The sequence below is a fragment of the Callospermophilus lateralis genome, chromosome 2 (genome assembly GCF_048772815.1).
Source record: "Callospermophilus lateralis isolate mCalLat2 chromosome 2, mCalLat2.hap1, whole genome shotgun sequence".
NCBI classification, from domain to species: domain Eukaryota; kingdom Metazoa; phylum Chordata; class Mammalia; order Rodentia; family Sciuridae; genus Callospermophilus; species Callospermophilus lateralis.
In genome coordinates, this window is record NC_135306.1 from 34,564,729 (window position 1) to 34,582,855 (window position 18,127).

An 18,127-nucleotide genomic window follows, 5' to 3' on the forward strand; every position below is an offset into this window, starting at 1 on the left:
ATATAAAGGGCTGGGGGTATAGCTCAGTGGTAGAATCCCCAGTACAAGAAAGGAAAAACAAAAAAAAGATGATGAGGTAATTCTGGTGACAAGTCTCTTCATATAGAGGTGCAGGCCAGATGCCTTAAAACATTCTTTTAATGTTTTCCCTGTTTTAATTCCAAACTTATCAAGCAAACTATTTATAGTTTAGCTTCTCAAACTATAAGTTTAAATCCACCTACAGGAAATGAATACACTAGTCATTGGATGTGAGCATCCTTTGGTAATTGTATTTCTTATTCAGAGTTAATAAACTGACCCCAGATTATAATAGGACTTTTCATATGGTCTGCCTACAGAGCTAGAACACTCTTGTTCTAGGACTTGGACATTTGCTACCTTCAACAATTCTAATTTTTCTTGCAAATTACTAAGTGAGTGTCGTGGTTATATACAGTAGCCTTGGGAGCTTAGACCTACAACTGAGTGCTGGCAAATCAGATTTCTGAGCCTGATGGAGAGAGTCAGACATGGACCATGCAAGATCATTGAAGTAATGCCCTACTATGCAAGCCTTTGGGAAACATTCCAGCTGGCCTTTCCCAGGAGTCATTCAGTCCTTGTCATTGCTCACGCCATTCCTTTTGGAACATAAAAGATGGGAGAGACTCCCCCCACTAAGTTATGCAAAGATTCCTCCCATGGCAAAGCCATGGTGGGGCATGCCTGTAATCCTAGATTAATAAGTCCACACTCTTTATGCCTCTGTAATTGGGATTCCAGTCTGCCTTCCCATGTTATTTTCCACTCTTCCCCTGCACTCAGTCTGAATGCTGAATTTGGCATCTCTGTTGTGTTGTCCATCTCTGCTTATTCCTCCCCTTAGTTCCACATGCTAAATCTCATCTTTGATTCAAGACTCAGACTAGTTACTCTCTCTTCCATAACTGCTTCCAGGATTGTTACTCCAACTCAGAAGTCCCATAGTTTATCTCTTGTTCACCTGCATTTCCTATCTTGTGATGGTGTGTTGCCATAGAGTAGGATCTCCAGGAACTTCAGAAATAAAATTCCTTTCTTTGCTCTGAGCTTCTCTTCCTCTTACAGGAAAACCTTCTTAAGAAATCCGATTTATTCAGTCTTTCATTTATTTATTTGCCACTTAGCAAGTATCTACTGAGTGCCTCTATGTGCCAGGCAATGGAACACAATGGTGGAAAAGACTGACAGGGCTTCTTCCTTCATGCAGCTTCCAGTATAGTAGAGAAGAGAGACACTAAAGAAAAAAAAGGAGTGAAATTCCAGCTTGGAGAACTACTGTGTGCATAGTACTGTGAGGGTACAGGCCTTCCTGGGAAAGTCACATTTCAGTGCAAAACTGGTAGGGACAAGCCAAGAGAAGAGGTCCTTGAGAGTGTGGGGAAAGTATGGGTTGAATGCTTTCAATGGCCAATGTGACTGAGCTGCCAAGCAGACTACTACTTCTAGCTCCAAGCAGACTACTCTATTTATACTAACAGTCATCAAAGTATGATATGATTTGTTACATTTAAGCTTTCTTAAGTCATAATCACATTCCCACTAGCCAATACATTTTTCTTATTTGTTTCATGTTAACTTTCCTAATTTTGGTCTCAAAGGGTAACATTAATATAATGCTTTTTTTTTAAGAGAGAGAGAGATAGAGAGAGAGAGAATTTTTTTTAATATTTATTTTTTAGTTCTCGGTGGACACAACATCTTTGTTTGTATGTGGTGCTGAGGATTGAACCTGGGCCGCACGCATGCCAGGCGAGCGCGCTACCACTTGAGTCACATCCCCAGCCCCACATTAATATAATGCTTTTTAATTAAAAAAGAAAAAAAACCCAGCTTCCACCACAGACCCTGACTGTAACAGTAACTCTGCTGTCCTGGGAAACCTGATTTCATCCCCACCACAATCATCACCAGAGAGGTTGCTCTACTCAAAGTGTAGTCTTCCACCCAGCTACTTAAGCATTGTCAAGGAGCATGTAAATTCTCATATTCCACCCCAGACCTACTGAATCAGACTCTCTGGGAGTGGAACTCAACAATCTTTTTTTTAAAATAAGATTCCAAGGTGATTCTTAAGAGCATTAAAGATCAAAAATATTTAAGTGCATACATGCGTTCTACTGTCATGTGTAACTAATTAAAACAAAAAAACTTTAAAAATCACACTTTAGGAATTCTTATTGTCAATTTCATCTTCCATCTGTAAGATACAAAGTCTTTATTTTGTTAACTACTGTAGCCCCAGTGCTGTGATGCCCATCACATAACAGGTGCTTGGCATATGTTCATTGAGTGGATGGATAAATGGATTTTGTCTTCCCTGTTACACCAGAAGTTCTCTAAGAGCACAGTACTTGCCCAGTTCACATGGGGGTTCCTCCTGCACTTAGGACAATGACCTGCACATGACAGGTATTCAATAATATTTGAAAATATGGGAAGAACTCTGCTTTTTTTGGGTGCTAGTTGAATTTCTCTAGCTATTTGAGTCCTTTTCTATTCTTGGGCTAATATCTGCCTTCCCACTGGACCTAGTTTTGCCCTCTGAACCCATGAAAGACAACTCCACATCCTTTGCTCTATGGCAGCCCTTCTGATAATGAGGACGGTGACCAGGTTCCCTGCAGTCACTTACAAACAGCACACCTCTCCAGTGTGCAGTCACGTATTTTAAAAGACTTTAAAGTACTCTTAGCATACTTTAAAGGAGGACACACCCCTCACAGGTTTGTGGGATGTTATGAACTCCTATAGAGAGCCAGTATGCAAACAGGTTCTTTCTCTAAGTCAGGAAACCAGGCCGGAACTGACAGTGATAACAATAATTAATGCTTACTTCATTATTAATTATGATTTACAGGTTAATCCACATAACACCCCTGAGATATAGGTCAGAGTTTCCAGGCCCATAAATGGTGGAGGGAATGAAGCAGAATATGTATTTTGCATGCATGCTGTGGCCTGAGATCAGTAGTGTTAAGATCTTAGTGCACTGAGAGTCCATATCCAGGCTGATCCATCTACTACTGGCTTGCTCTTTGGTTGAGAGAATCACTTAGTGACCAACATATAACCAGGTCTGTGAAATGCTCAGATTCTAGGATGAAAGGTAAAGGGAGAGGAGTAATTCAGAAGCCAGACCTTGAGGGCTTACTGAGAACTAAGCTCTGCATTAGGCTCTGTGTGCTGAAATATGTCAAAAATGTTTCCAAATACAATATCTCACACATAACAGGCCCAAAAGCTATGCACACAGGTTTGATATTAGTATTTGAAATAAAAAAGTGTTAGCTGGAGGCTCAGATATCATTTCCTATCCAGTTTTTATTGTAGTGGGATTTACTCTGAATTCTCTTAGAACTGATACACTTGGGTCACAGAGTCTACTAAAATAAGTACATGTATTCAATTTCTTTGTCGTCACTGTATTGTAAATACACAAGACATTTTCAGTGATTCCTTTAGAAAAGCAAAGAAGACTTTCAAAATCATTTATAAATTGAATAAATCCCTTCTTTACATTTTATTTTCAAGTGCAAGGCTTCTGTAAGCAATGATTCTTAACCTTTTGGGAGATTTTGAGTCCTGTGGGAATATGGTAGTAATAATATGGACTTTCCCTAGGAGAAAACATAGGTTCACACATGAACAATTACATACAACTTCAGTGTCTGTGAAGTCAAAGCTAAGAACTTGTAACTTCTCACATACATTGCTGATGAGAGTGCAAATTTGGCAATATCTATCAATATTATAAATGCACACACCCTTTTACATAGTCCCTCCACTTTTAGGAAATTACTCTACAAATATATATAATTTACACAAGCAAAATGCCATTTGCACAAAGGTATGAACGGAGCATTATTTATTATAGAAAAAGACTGGAAACAAATTTAATGTCCACCAACAAGGAACTGGTTAAATAAATTTTAGTATGCCCATAAATTGAATGCAATGAATCATTCTTTAAAAAAAAAAAAAAGAATGACAAAGTTATTTATGTACAGATATGATATAGTCTTAAGATATATGGTATGATAAATGAAAAAAGTGACATATAGAGCCAGGCATGGTAGCACATACCTGTAATCCCAGCAATTTGAGAAGCTGAGGCAGGAGGATCCCAAGTTCAATGCCAGCCTCAGCAACTTTGGGACACCTTCAGCAACTTAGTGAGACCCTGTCTCAAACAAAAAATACAAAGGACTGGGAATGCAGCTCAGTAGTAAAGTGACCCTGGGTTCAATTCCCAGTACCAAAAACAAACAAAAAATAAAAAGTGAGATATAAGACAGTATAAATAGTGTGCTACCATTTATATATAAAAAAGGTCGGGGTGGGAATGTAAAATGGAGTAGCTGCTATGGAAACAGATATAGCAGTTCCTCAAAAAATTAAAAATCAGCCAGGCAGGATGGAATATGCCTGTAATTCTAGTGACTCTGAGGGTAAGGCAGGAGGATCAGAAATTTGAGGATAGCCTCAGAAACTTAGGGAAATTCTAAGCAACTTAGTGAGATCCCATTTCGAAATTAAAAAATAAATAAATAAAAAGGACTGGAGATGTGGCTCAATGGTAAGGCACCCCTGGGTTCAATCCCCAGTATTAAAAAAAAATTAAAGATCAAATTTCTATATGGCCCAACAATTCTACTGCTATGTCTCCACCCAAAAAATTGAAAGCAGGGCTTCAAAGAGATAGTTATACACTCAGGTTCACAACAGCATGTTTACAATAGCCAAAAGTTTGAAGCAACCCAAATGTTCATTGACAAATGAATAGATAAACAAAATATGATATATATAATGAAAAGTTATTCATCTATAAAAAGGAAGAAAATTCTTACACATGCTACAGTATGGATGAATCTTGAGGACAGAAAGTAAAGTGATGGTTCCCATGAGCAGAGAATTGGGAGTTACTAATGGATATAGAATTTCAGATTTGTTAAGATGAAAAGTTCTGAAGAACATTGTTGTTGCACAACAATGCGAATGTACTTAACACTACTGAATTTCACACTTAAAAATAATTAATATTATACTTTTATGGAATATACACACTTTTTAAAAAATAGAGGAATGAAAATAAATATGTAGTATACATATAAATACCCTTGGAAGGGCACATAAGAAATTGGTAGCATTGGTTGCTTCCAGAGAGGAGCTAATGGATAGGAATGAGAGGGAAACTTTTTAAATTATATACTATATTGCATTTGTAAATTTATATATAAAACATTTGTGCAGAGTTAAAAAAAATAAAATAAAACAGCCACCTGTACCAACCTGCTAGATCAAGAAAAAAAAAATTACTGTCTTTTCCCCAGAATTTCTCAGGGGGCCTTTCTTAATCATATTCTTTTTTTTTTTTTAAGAGAGAGAGAGAGAAAGAATTTTTTAATATTTATTTTTTAGTTTTCGGTTGACACAACATCTTTATTTTTTATTTGTATGTGGTGCTGAAGATTGAACCCAGCACCGCGCGCATGCCAGGCAAGCACGCTACCGCTTGAGCCACATCCCCAGCTCTATTCTTTTTTTTTAACTTTTATTTTTTAGTTGCGGATGGACACAATACCTTTATTTTATTTTTACATGGTGCTTAAGATCAAACCCAGTGCCTCATGTATGCTAGGCAAGCACTCTACCTCTGAGTCACGACCCCAGCCCTTGATCATATTCTTAAAGGAAGGCTTTTCACGATATGCCCTTTCAAGTTCAAATTTCTTATAATATGTTACCTAGTTAAAAATGCAAATCTGAAAGCTTCTGCATTCCACATTATGAGATAGTGACTGAGATATGGTACAGAAAACATGGTACTCTAAAAATGCAGACTACACATAAGAGCCTCAAGATCGAGCATCTTAAATTAGAAGCAAATAAGCCTCATACTATCCAGCACATGCCACATGCACTACTACATACATAATTGTTAAAGCCCAGATGTGAAATTAAAGTGTCTAAGTTTGCATCCCAGTTTAACCATGTAATAATTGTGTAAAGTTACGTGGTCTCCCTCCCTCTCCATTTTATTTTATTTTATTTGTTTGTGCTGTCAAAGAAACCCAGGGCCCTTGTGCTTACTATACCATTCTACCAATAAGCCACATCTCCAGCCCTCAAGCAAGTCTTAAGCTTCACTCTCCTCATTTATTCAGTTATTCAACAATTTGAGTGTCTCTTTTATACTTACTGTGATGTTTCAAATACAGTTCTGGCCACTGGGGATGTATCGGTAAAGAAAAGAAACAAAAATCCCTACCTTCATGGAGTTCACATTCTATTGCAGGGAGACAGTGAACAAATTAAATAAGTAAGAAAAAGTATATAGTATGTCCAGTTGTGATAATGGTTGAGAAGACCAAAGCAGGGAATAATAAATAATCCTATTTAGTTTACTGCTCCCCACAACAAAGCAGGCTGTTGTGGGGAGCAGTAAACTAAATAGGGTTTCAGAGTAGATCTTTCTGGGAAAGCAATGTTGAGACCTAAGAGAGAAGCAGATCCAAATCCTGTGCAGATGTGGTGGAGAGAGCATTCTAGGTGGAGAAAAGAGTGAAGGTGAAGACTCTGGGGCAGGAGGAGGCTTGGCTTTCCTGAGGAAAAGCCGGGAGGCTAGAGTTGCTAGAGCCAGTAAAGGGAGGCTAAGAGAAGATGAGGTCAGAGAGAAAACTGGCCCCTGCTGAGAGGCTTTGTAGCCACTGAAAGGGCTTTGATTTCCACTGAGTCAGATGGGAAGTCCTGGAAGATTGCAAACTTGCATTTTAACAAAAGTTCTGGCTACCATGATGGGAACAGACTTGAAGGGAACACAGGCAGAAGGAAGTTATCATCCAGGTGAGAGAGGAGGAGGTCTGAATCAGGGAAGTAGCTGTGGAGGACTTGCTGACCAGACTGGGGATGTATTATGAGCTGAGTCAAAGATGACTCCAGGCATTTTGGCATCGGCATCTTTAAGGTTGGAGTTGCCATTATTTGGGATGAGGTTTGTTTGGGGCAAGGGGATGAGATGGGAATATTAGGAGCCAAGTTTAAGACGTTTTAAACTTGAGATGGTGCAAGTCCCATCTCAAGTTAGTCCCAATTACTCAGAAGCTAAATAAGGGAGGATTGGGCTGGGATTGTAGCTCAGTGGTAGAGTGTTTGCCTAGCACCTGTGAGTCTCTGGATTCAATTGTCAGCATTACATAAAAATTAATAAATAAAATAAAGCTATGGTGTCCATTACAACAAAAAAATATTTTTTTTTAAAAAAAAAGAAGGGAGTATTGCTTGAGGCCACAGGGTTGAGACCACACTGCAACTTGAAAAACACCTCACAAAACAAACCTGAGGTGCCTATTAAACATCTAAACAGAGATACTCAGTGGACAGTTGGATGTTGGGCTATAACAATGTTCATTTGTAAACTTGGAATAATATAATCATATCTATATAATAATTATTATTTGGAGACGATACATATAAGATGCCTACCTCACATTTTACCTATAATTTTTATTAAAATTTCAATCCTCTTATTACTATAAAGTCAGGAATGCGGTTGCCTTTGGGATCAATAAATGTCTCTGGTGTCAGTTCCCAGGAATGATTTGCAAAAGAAAACAAGGCCTCAAGTCATGCCAGTGTGTTTGGAAAAGGTTTCCAGCAAACAGAGTTTAAAAGTCTGAAGGCTTTATCCTGCATTCCACAGTCTTGGTTGGGAGATTATGTCAAGTTTCTTACATAATCAGTATGTTACTTCACTGATGCAGAATTTATTACAAGTTTTGGAGAGGATCTAACATGGAAAATGAGGCAGTTTATCAGGGGAAATTGAATTCCAGCTAGGCCTCTATGGGATAGAGTTCCTAGCCCATCCTGTGGCCTTGGTGACACTGGAGGTTTAAATGAAATGAAGCATGAGAACTGGCTGCCCTGTCTAGACTTCAATAGCTATAGATATTATCACAGGTCACAAGTTTATCTGGTTCCTTTTAAAATTGATTCACAAAAGCCATGACCTGTGTCTATCTGAAATAGCAAGCTTCTCAGAGGAACTCTCCTTGAAGAAGCACACCTTTCCATCTTCTATTAATTTATTCAGAGATCTTTAGCTGTTATATGCTGGGAAAGTAGAAACAAAACTGGTGTGGTTTTATTACACACTTCTAAATCTTTGAAGCCATGAGAGTCTAACATCAGAACTTTAACAATGGGATTTCTCATTATTTTTACATCTCTTTGAATTTTGACTATAAAATCTCCTGTTTGATGAATTTAGCAAGAGCAGCACAACACAGACACAAGGAGACATAGTAGCGCCGGGACAGAGAGAAAACACACAGTAACACAGAGAAGGACTCCTCCCCTGAATCCTTGTTATCTTCCATCTTTAAAAAAACCCTCATGAACTGATTACTGTTAATGAGGAGGTCATTGCTCAATTAAACTTCATGAAGCACAGATTTCATTCCTTCTCCCTGATTTCTTTTGTAAGTTTCTAATAATTTCTACATTCATTGTTCCTATGCTTCAAGTGGCTGCTCCAATGTGAAAAAAATAACCCTTCCTCCCATGAGTCAAGAGAGCAGGACACCTCAAGGACTAACCCCTAGAGGTCCCCCAGCCCAGGATCATGTGTGAGGGGTTGAGGGCCCCCTCATATATATGCTTGCCTATAAGCACCCCAATCCTGCCTTTTCCTGGTTAGGTACCCCAGAAACCCAGGAGGAGTAGAGCTAAAAGATCCAAGAACTGATAACTCTGAGCCGGTAAAGTTTGTAACAAGAACTTTATGAATTTGTACCCTATACCTCTTTTATTAACTTTAAATACATTTTAGTTTTATATGTTTCCAGCCAAGCTGAAAGGGAAAAGGAAAGAGCTTGATTCAAACACAAGCATAGTAGTGAGAGTGGGAAAGGCTAGAAAGAGGGGTTTATACCTCAACAACTCTTTGGCTTTAAAATTTAGAACTCAGGCCCACCAGAAAAATATAGGGTTTGGTTGTTGTTGTTGTTGTTGTTCATGGGCAGATAAAATTTATCATCTGAACCAGAATATTTCAGAGGGTGAAACAAGGGAATATAAATGCCACCAGAGGAAGAAGCATAAACTGGGCCATCCAGTCAAATCTGACATCACCTTTATCACCAAAGAAATCCCTAGACTACCCAAATTTTCTCATCACTGAAGAGATCTGACCCAAAGGAAAGTTCCAGGGCTACCCATAGCATAAATGCCCTTTTCTGCTGGGATAAATAGGTCCTGGTGTTTGTGAATGTAAGAGCACGGTTCCTTCTTTCCCTCCCCCTTATCTAACAATCTCTCTAGCCACGTTAATTGCAAAGTCCTTTTGCAGATTCTGTCTACACAGCCTTGCTGAAGCCTTAGCCCCTACACCCTTGCTCCAGAAAGTTCATTCTGAGGTCTGAAGTTTATGTGACCTGTCTCCTGCATTCAGTTAGTGGGCAGTGAAATGAATATTTAAAATTTCACTGAGAGTGACAACAGAATTTAGAATTAGTTTTATCTGCCTCTACAAACCAAAACAGAGGTCCTAAGGAAATTTCCAAAGTCCTAACAGGTAGACAGCCCTCCTCATACTAGTCTGGGGCTTCTCTAGGACACAGAATAGGCATTGCCTAATTCTATGTTTACAGTGGCCAGTGCTCAGCACAGGACTGGTATAGAGTTCACAATGTATGCTATAGAATAATCAGGCAGCTTTCTCACCTTCCTCAGCTCTGGGTTCCTGAGAACCTATGATTTTCCTCCTCGATTTCAGTTCAGTGAAGGGAATCCTGCCCAAGATCCTCAATCAGCTGTTGGACTAGGCTTCTGCCGCCCAGCCCTCAGGGACTGTCCAGTGTTCAGTGTTTCCCAGTACTATGCTGAGCCAAAAACAACCTCCACAGACTACAGGTACGAGGTTTGGGCACAGGCTGAGCCTGCTGGGTTCCATTTAGTTGAGGAACATTCAACAAAGTCCATTACCTCCCCAGCCTCAGGGTGGGTACTGGAGACACAGAATGAATAAGAGTCATATATAACCTTGAAAATTTATGGCATGCTGATTAATACCAACAACTCTGCAGCTAAACTGCCTGGATCTGTATCACAGTTCTACAACGTACGACCTGATTCTCCTTGGGTGAAGATTTAACCTTTCTAAACCATCATTTTCCACTGTAAACTGATACAGTTTGCTTCAGATGGTTGATGTGAAAATATTCAATAATTTGGGACCATACTTGGCACAGAGTAAATGCCCAGTAATGCTTCAGCTCTCCTCCTGGAAACCTCAAGCTTAGCCCATTTCCTTTAATTTTCTCTGGTTCTAGCTGGTTCCCTCATCTCTTGGGAGGGTCTTGTTTCTGCTCCTGGCCCCCTTGGTGCTGGTCCTCCAAGAAGGACATATCCCTACACTTACATTTGACTGGTGGCTTGTCCCCTATGATTCAAATCCAAAATCTTCTAGAGTTTCAGCTAGTGTCTACTTTCTCTGAATTCAAGTGAATTGTTTTGTAACTATTTTTCTAAAGAGAAAAAACTTGGTCAGCCCAGATGAAGGGCCAGATTTGAAAGGAGTTGCCATGATCCAGGAGCCTGTGTTTCAGAGCAAACCTTGTACCTATATATTTCCAATTCTTTCAAAAACCAAGTTGGGAATCATTTCACCCGCCTCTCGGGAATTCTTAATGAAGAGAAAGAATTTTCCCAGAATTTTTAACAATCATAATATTATTTTCTTCTCTACTGACTCTAAGTTCTCTACCAGGTGCTAAGTTTTTTTAAGTAGTATTTATTGGTTGTGACATAATTATTCAATTAGGCAGATATACATTTCCTAGTGCTTCTCAAGGAATCTTTAACGTGATTTTCAAAGCCACTACCAACCAGCTAAAATGGGTAAACTTCAAAATAAATTGAACCTTTTTTAACTTGAGCTATGGCAATTTTAAATTCCAAATAATCTCAATTTATGAAGTAACCATTCAATGACATTGTGTTGCTGTCATACCTAACCCAGTCAAACTCAGGTGGTACTCTTTGCATCATCTCTAGTACTTAAATGGATACATTCAGTGCAAAGTGAACGATGTAGACTCTCAGCTAATAAGCATAAAGAGTTTACTCAGATGTGGTCATTTTATTAAGTGAAAACTAGCACTGGTTCACCACCCACCTCCACTGACTCCAATCCTTACAAATGCTTCCTTCTGAGAAATCTGAGTTAGATCCTTAAGATACTATGGTGAGTTATTGTTCCCCAGAGCTCTCTACTTCCAGGGTGACTTAAACAAATCTGTCCCAGCTTAGTTCCTTTTTGCTAAAAAACCTCTGCTGATCTGGAACTAATGGCTCAGTTGCCACAGGCTCCTAATACATACCTGCTTTCTTCCACTGGTGTCCACAATCTTCACGGTGATCACAGAGCATCCATCCTGGAAGGAACTCGAGAGACCAGCCAATCCAAACCCTCATTTTACCAGTATCAATTCTGGAACCTATGAAGAGGTAGACACTTGGTCAAGGTCACAAAGCTCATTCATTTAGGAGCTGGGAATATAATTGCCAAACTGGAGTTTCATCACTCTGTGGTATCATTCTTCTTCCAACCAGTTCTTTGCTCTCTGCCCTAGTTGGCTTTTGTACACTTGACATATAGTCCACACCCTTCTGGGATGTGTCAGCAGCCTGCAGGGTTCACCTGGAGTGAATTAACTCAGCTCTGCTGGCCTGGGGCCCTTTTCCTATAGAGGAATGAGTGTCATGTGGTTCTCTCAGAAATATGAACAACGTATAGGGATGCATTTAATGTTCAAGCATATCCGTCACTGCATGTCTGCCAAGTCACTCATGCCAACAAGCAAGCAGAGCCTACAAGTTGTTTATAACCTCTGAAATTTTTAAGTTATTTTCCCATACTTTCAGGTTTATTTTATTCTACGTCAAAAGCTTTGGTACTGACCCCCAAAATCAACTTATTTAACTATAAACTGAGCAGTTCCTATGCCAGCTTCAAGGATTATAACATGAGAAGACATGATTCTCTCCTTTTTCAGTGGAGGAAACAGACACATAGACAATGACAAGATACTAAGGTAAGTGCTTTGACACTTGGACATGAGTAGGCACAGGTCTCATAGACACATATCTAAGCCAGCACAGGAGAGTTAGTGGAGACATTTTTTAAAAGACCTTTTTCATTTAGAATGATATAAGATTTACAGCAAAATGCAAAGAGAATGCCAAGAATCCCATGTACCCCATGCCCCAGATTTCCCTAGTATGAATACCTTATATTACACAGGTACAACTATTACAAGTAAGGAGCCAGCACTGACCCATTGCTGTTATTAAACTAGGTGAAAGGTTTTGACATCTAAGATTATTTCTGGTTGACATTAGGATTTAGACAGATGAAGAGATAGGAAAAGAAATTCTAATCACAAAGTATATGCAAAGATCCAAAACAAAGAATCTGGTGAGTTTGGGGAACAACAGTAGTTCAGTATGTGAGGATAGGGGTGGGAGATTGATCAGGAAAAGAGGATAGAGGAAGGGAGAAGAAGAGGTATCAGGTTGAGGAAGGGGATAGAAAGGGATGATGTCACTGAGGGAGATGGAGATCAGATCAATAGAAAACTTTCTAAACTGGACCAAAGCATTTATACATTTTTCTGAGGGCAATGGAAAATAATTATTCTATACAGGATGCTGACATACAAAGATTATATTTAGAAATAACACTAAAACTGCAAGGTGGAAAGTATACCAGCAGGGATAAGATAGAAGAGGAAAGACAACTGGAGGATGGCCAGAGCAAAAGTCATGGAAGAGGGGACAGAAAGAATATGACATACTTAAAAAGACAGAATTGGCAAAACTTAGAGGTTACTTAGATATGGGTCTTCAAGTTGACTTCCAGATTTCTGGTTTAGCAACTGGAGGGAATAGAGAGTGGTGCCAGTTATTAGACTACAGGGCACAGGAGTGAAGGTTGATTAGGAGGGTGCTATGGTTGGATTCCTAATGCAGCAGTGTTGATACGTGCCTAAGGGGAGGTGTTCAGGTCATGATGCCTCTGACCTCATGAATGGAGTCATGCCATTATAAGAAGGGTTTTCAGGAGTGGGATTTTTCTCTCTTGCCTCCCAAGTTCCATGAAGATTCAGCAAGAAGGTCCTGACCAGACCATACGCTAGTGCCTTGATCTTGGACTTTCCAAAACTGTGAGAAAATAAACTTCTGTTCTTTATAAAATACCCAGTCTCAGGTATTCTGTTTAAGCAGCCCAAAATGGATTAAGACAAAGGGAAGATGATTGTTTCCACTTTGTACAGGTGACACATGAGGTACTGATGGGACAGCAGAGGAGACAGTGAAATCAAGAGGTTGATTGAACATACAGGTTTGTGTTTCTGGGGGGAAATGAGGTAGAGACATGTTGTGGTAAATCATCATTCTCAAGATTGTAATTGAAGCTAGACGAGATTGTTCATGAGTGCAGAAGAGAAACAAGAAAGAACCTAAAAGAATTCTGCCATATAAGAGATGACCCAAGGAAGAGATATAGAAGGAGGCTGTCAAGCATCTGGAAGGGTAGAAAGAAAACCAGAGAATGTGGTATCCCTGATGCTAAGAGGGAAGAACTTTCCTGAAAGGGTCATTCATGTAGCCAACAGCAGAGAAATTGAGACTCACAAGAATCCTTGTATTTGGCAATAAGGTCCTCCCTCAAAGAGGCAGTTTCAGAGAATGGATGCAGCCAGAAGCTTAATCTGTCCTTGGGCTTTTGAATGAATAGGAAGTGAGGACAAGAGGATTATGAGTGCTTGTCATTCTTTTAAAAAGATTTACTCTGAATAAGAGCACAGAGATAACTTAAATGGGACTAACAAATGATAATAGATACTGTTGCAGTAAAAAAAAATGTTTTAATTGTTCCATTTAGAGTATAACTAAGCCATAATTTTTCTAATGAAAATTTGTTTACTATTAGTACTAGCTATCATCTATAAAATTCCCAACAAAAGTCAAGCACTTTAAATAAATTATTTAATTTAGCACTCTAAATAACATTTTGAAGTCCATACTATGTTCCTCTTCTACTCATGAAGAAACAAAAGCCCAGAAAGGTTAGACATCTGGCACAAGGTCTCAAAACAACTTCGTAAAGGAGCTGGATTTGAAACCCACCTTCATTCCAAAGCCCATGTTTTTCTACTGCAGCTACAAGGCCTCTCCTAATACTTCTTGCAGCTGGTCTTCATTTCACAGTGAGAAAGTCAAGAACTCCAATGGGCGGTCAGGGAATTCCACCCACCACTCGGAGAGATCTGAGGGAAGAGATGAATACCCAGGCACACTCTTCTTGTTCCAGGACAATCTCTGAGTAAGGAATAGAGTCTCTGGCTTTGAGTTCTAGAGGTCCTTGCTCAGGAATAAAAAAGTCCCCTTTACAATGTGTATGTGTACCTGTGCATATAGTGTGGGGGACATAGAGCCAGATAGCTCAGAATAAACCATGCCATCATTGTTTACTAGAAAAGTTAAGGTTCTGAGTAAGAGAAAATTACAAAATTTTATAAAAATCTGAAAAAATTTTTTTTAATCTGGAGAAAAACATCAGGGAAGACTTTAAGGTTGCTGCTACAGAATTATGAGGGGAAAATGGAAACTTGCATTTCATACTCTCAAGGACATAACTGGGACTAGCAGGCACATGGTATGAAGAGGCTGGTGTGGCACTAACTAGAGTTCCCAGGAGAGTGATGAGCTCCCTGGAAGTGGAGATGCTCAAGCAGCAGCAGGGATTCTGGAGTTGGAGGCCAAGCATGGAAGAAGACCCTGAGATTTGGGGAGACCCTCTAAAGAAAATGGTTAAGGTAAGGTTTCATATTTTAAGGCCTTTATTCTCCCCTAATGAATTCTAAATCTTATGAATGGAAATATGCGCATGTTCCTTGATTCACAATCTGTATAGCAATTAAGCTTCGATATGCAAGAAAAAAATTATCCCTGCCTTTAGAAAACTGTGTTTCTTGTAAGACAATGAGTGGGTATCTACTCTAATCAGGCAGGTCTGTCATCCTGAGAACGTCAGGGAAAGGGATGGAGAAGGAATGCTGGTAGAAAGTCTGAAAGGATTATCACCAATATCAATAGTGGTTTTGGAACTAAGGGGATTGTTTTCTTTTTTCCTTAATTCTGTATTTCTAAATATTATTATAATAAGTATTTACTTTTGTGGGAAAAGCAAATTACTAAAAATATGATATGGATTTTACATAATTATATTGCTAATAGTAAAGAAAATAAATGTTAAAGGTCATTCTTTAACTTCAAGATGACATTCTACAATTATTTAAAAAACTTTTATTTAGTCAAACAAAAACAAGTTATACCAAAATAGTCAGAAATAAAATAGCTATAAAAAATATTATAGAGGGCTGGGATTGTGGCTCAGCGGTAGAGCGCTTGCCTAGCGCATGCAGGACCCAGGTTTGATTCTCAGCACCACATAAAAATAAAGGCATTGTGTGTGTCCATCTACAAAAAAGATATTCTCTCTCTCTCTCTCTCTCTCTCTCTCTCTCTCTCTCAAATAAATAAATAAAAATATTATAGAGAATTTTGGGTTAATTTCTTTTGGGGATGATTTCCTTTCAACCTAATATATACACAGCTACTCAATTTTAAAATTCTAAATAGTGTAAATGAAATTCATTCCTTCTTATACTCAGGGGCACTTAGTGAGTTTTTATCACATATAAATACCTATCCTCGGTTTGTTGGAGGATTCAATAATAAACAATAATATGTTCCTTGTATTTGAGTTCACTTGGAAGGAGAGCACATGCTCAAAGGTCATCTAGAAAACAAAGTTGTAAAAATTAGAACAGAGAAAAGGATATCATAGGAAGCAAATGCCAGGGAGGCGAAGGTTCTACTCATTCTTTAAGGTTCAAAAGTCTCCCTTCCTGAAGAAGCTTCTTGCTGAGGTCCTATCTGCTAGGTGAGGACTCTGGTTATCATCTATCACAGAACAGGTCTTATTGAGAATCTGAGGGTACTTTCCTTGTCCTGGATTTTGTGTCATTCATTTTGGGTCCTGAGTGGATCTCAAAGCCATGTTTATTTGAGGAATTCCAGGCCATGTTCCCCTGCAGGAATGAGGAAGGAGAGGTGTGGAGCTGGATAATAACACAGTCCAGACTAACGAGTGGTGGTGGGTGTGGAAGTGTGGGAAGAAGGGCTTCCCTGAGCCTGTGGGTGAATAGCAGCCGTCGTTTGTCCTGGCTCTCCCAAACTGGGATCAAACAGTACCTCATTCTTCCCATCTTCACTTTTGCAGGAAGAATTTTCAATGAGAATGTTCACAAAGTATCAGAAATAGCAAGGTATGATGGTGAAAAGCATCAAAGAGGGAGCTCAGAGACCTACCCTAGTTCCAAGTAGCTCTGTTTTTAACTAGCTTCCTTCCTTCTGGCCTCAGTTTCAGAGAGTCAAACTATTCAATACCCAAAGTCTATATCTCCCTATAAATCAGAAAACACAAGGTTCCTGTGATTTTATATTGGATTTATTCCTCATTCATGAGTCATAAATCAATGTCTGACCTTGCAAATACAAATTCTTCCCCAGTGTAGGAAATTAAAGCACTTAATTCTCTTATGGGGAGGTTATACACTCTGAATGCTTGCAGGCAGTACTGTCTGGGAAGTTGAGGCAAAGGAAATGGCTCCAAAATCCCTCCTGGGATCTAAATGGAAAACAAAAGAGGCTATGACATCAGCTGCCATTTCCTCTGTGATCAGACCAAATAATATAAATACCAATATTAAATTATGTGTGCATATTTTATTTTTACCTTTCATGGCAAATCCAAGTACATCGGTTGTTCTTAGCCTTTAGTTCAAGGTTATGTACACAGAAAAGGAAAAATTAGCAAAAGTGAAGCATCTTAGAGCTGCAGGTGACTTTAAAGCTTAGGCCCAAACTTTTCATTATCCCAATGATGAAAAATAAAGGATGTAATATGTGAAACAGCTCAACACAATGTTGACTGCCTGAAGCAAGATTTCTCAACTTGCCTCACCTAAACCCTCTGTAACTGGTCAATACCACCACCTATATGCCAAATACGTGAATAAGCACATTTTAAAAAAGGCAACAAAAGGATCCTAACCTCTTTTAATGAATTTCCTTTATTACAACTAGAGAAGGGCATGCAAAGGGGGAAGGCCAAGTTTACCAGAATGAATATATCTGAGACAGAAAGTTTACCTTCCTAAACTGTACTCAGAACCAGTCTCTCACTCCAAGATACAGCTGCTCTACATTTCTATCCACTACCCTCCTCTGTCTCAAAAGGCAGGCAAGCACCAGACCTTTCTAAGACATTGTTGTGAGAATAAGAATAACTTTGCCTTTTAACAGACTAGCGGTTTAATACATTATCTGCCAAGTTACTGGTACCTATTTAACCTAGAATTAGTTGAATAAAATTCAAAGTTTAAAAACCTGTTCTTTGAACAAGAAATCTGATTGTGGGTAGTTTCTCCCTTCTTTGGCTCCCTAAAAATCCAGGCAAGTTACTCAAAAGCATCTCAGTAAAGAAAATAATATGGTAGTTCCATAGGTGAATTGTTTATTTAAATTAGACCAGCATTAGGGTCTAAGTTAGAATCATATAAGAAGAACATCAGAATAAGAACTTCTTCCTTCCCAATCTGTTTTGCCTCACCATTTGGATGGATCAGATGTGCCTTATTCTTCCTACAATGGCAAATGTACATACTGGCTATTTTGCTCTCTGACTACATTGATGATATCTATACACTCCCAATCACTATGTCCTAGATGTCATGATTAGAATTCAAAATGCATAGACTATTAGAACTGGAAGGAACTGTCAGGAACATTTAATCCTATGTCCTCCCTTTACAACTAAAGAAGTAAAGTTGCATTGAAACAGAGACTTGTTCCTTTTCACATGGACAGTGAGTGGTGGTGTCAGATCTAAGGACCATGTCTAAGGTTTTCCTGATCAGATTATTTCTGTGGCCCTTGCTGCTTCCCAGAATCAGCAAAGATTTTCCAAACA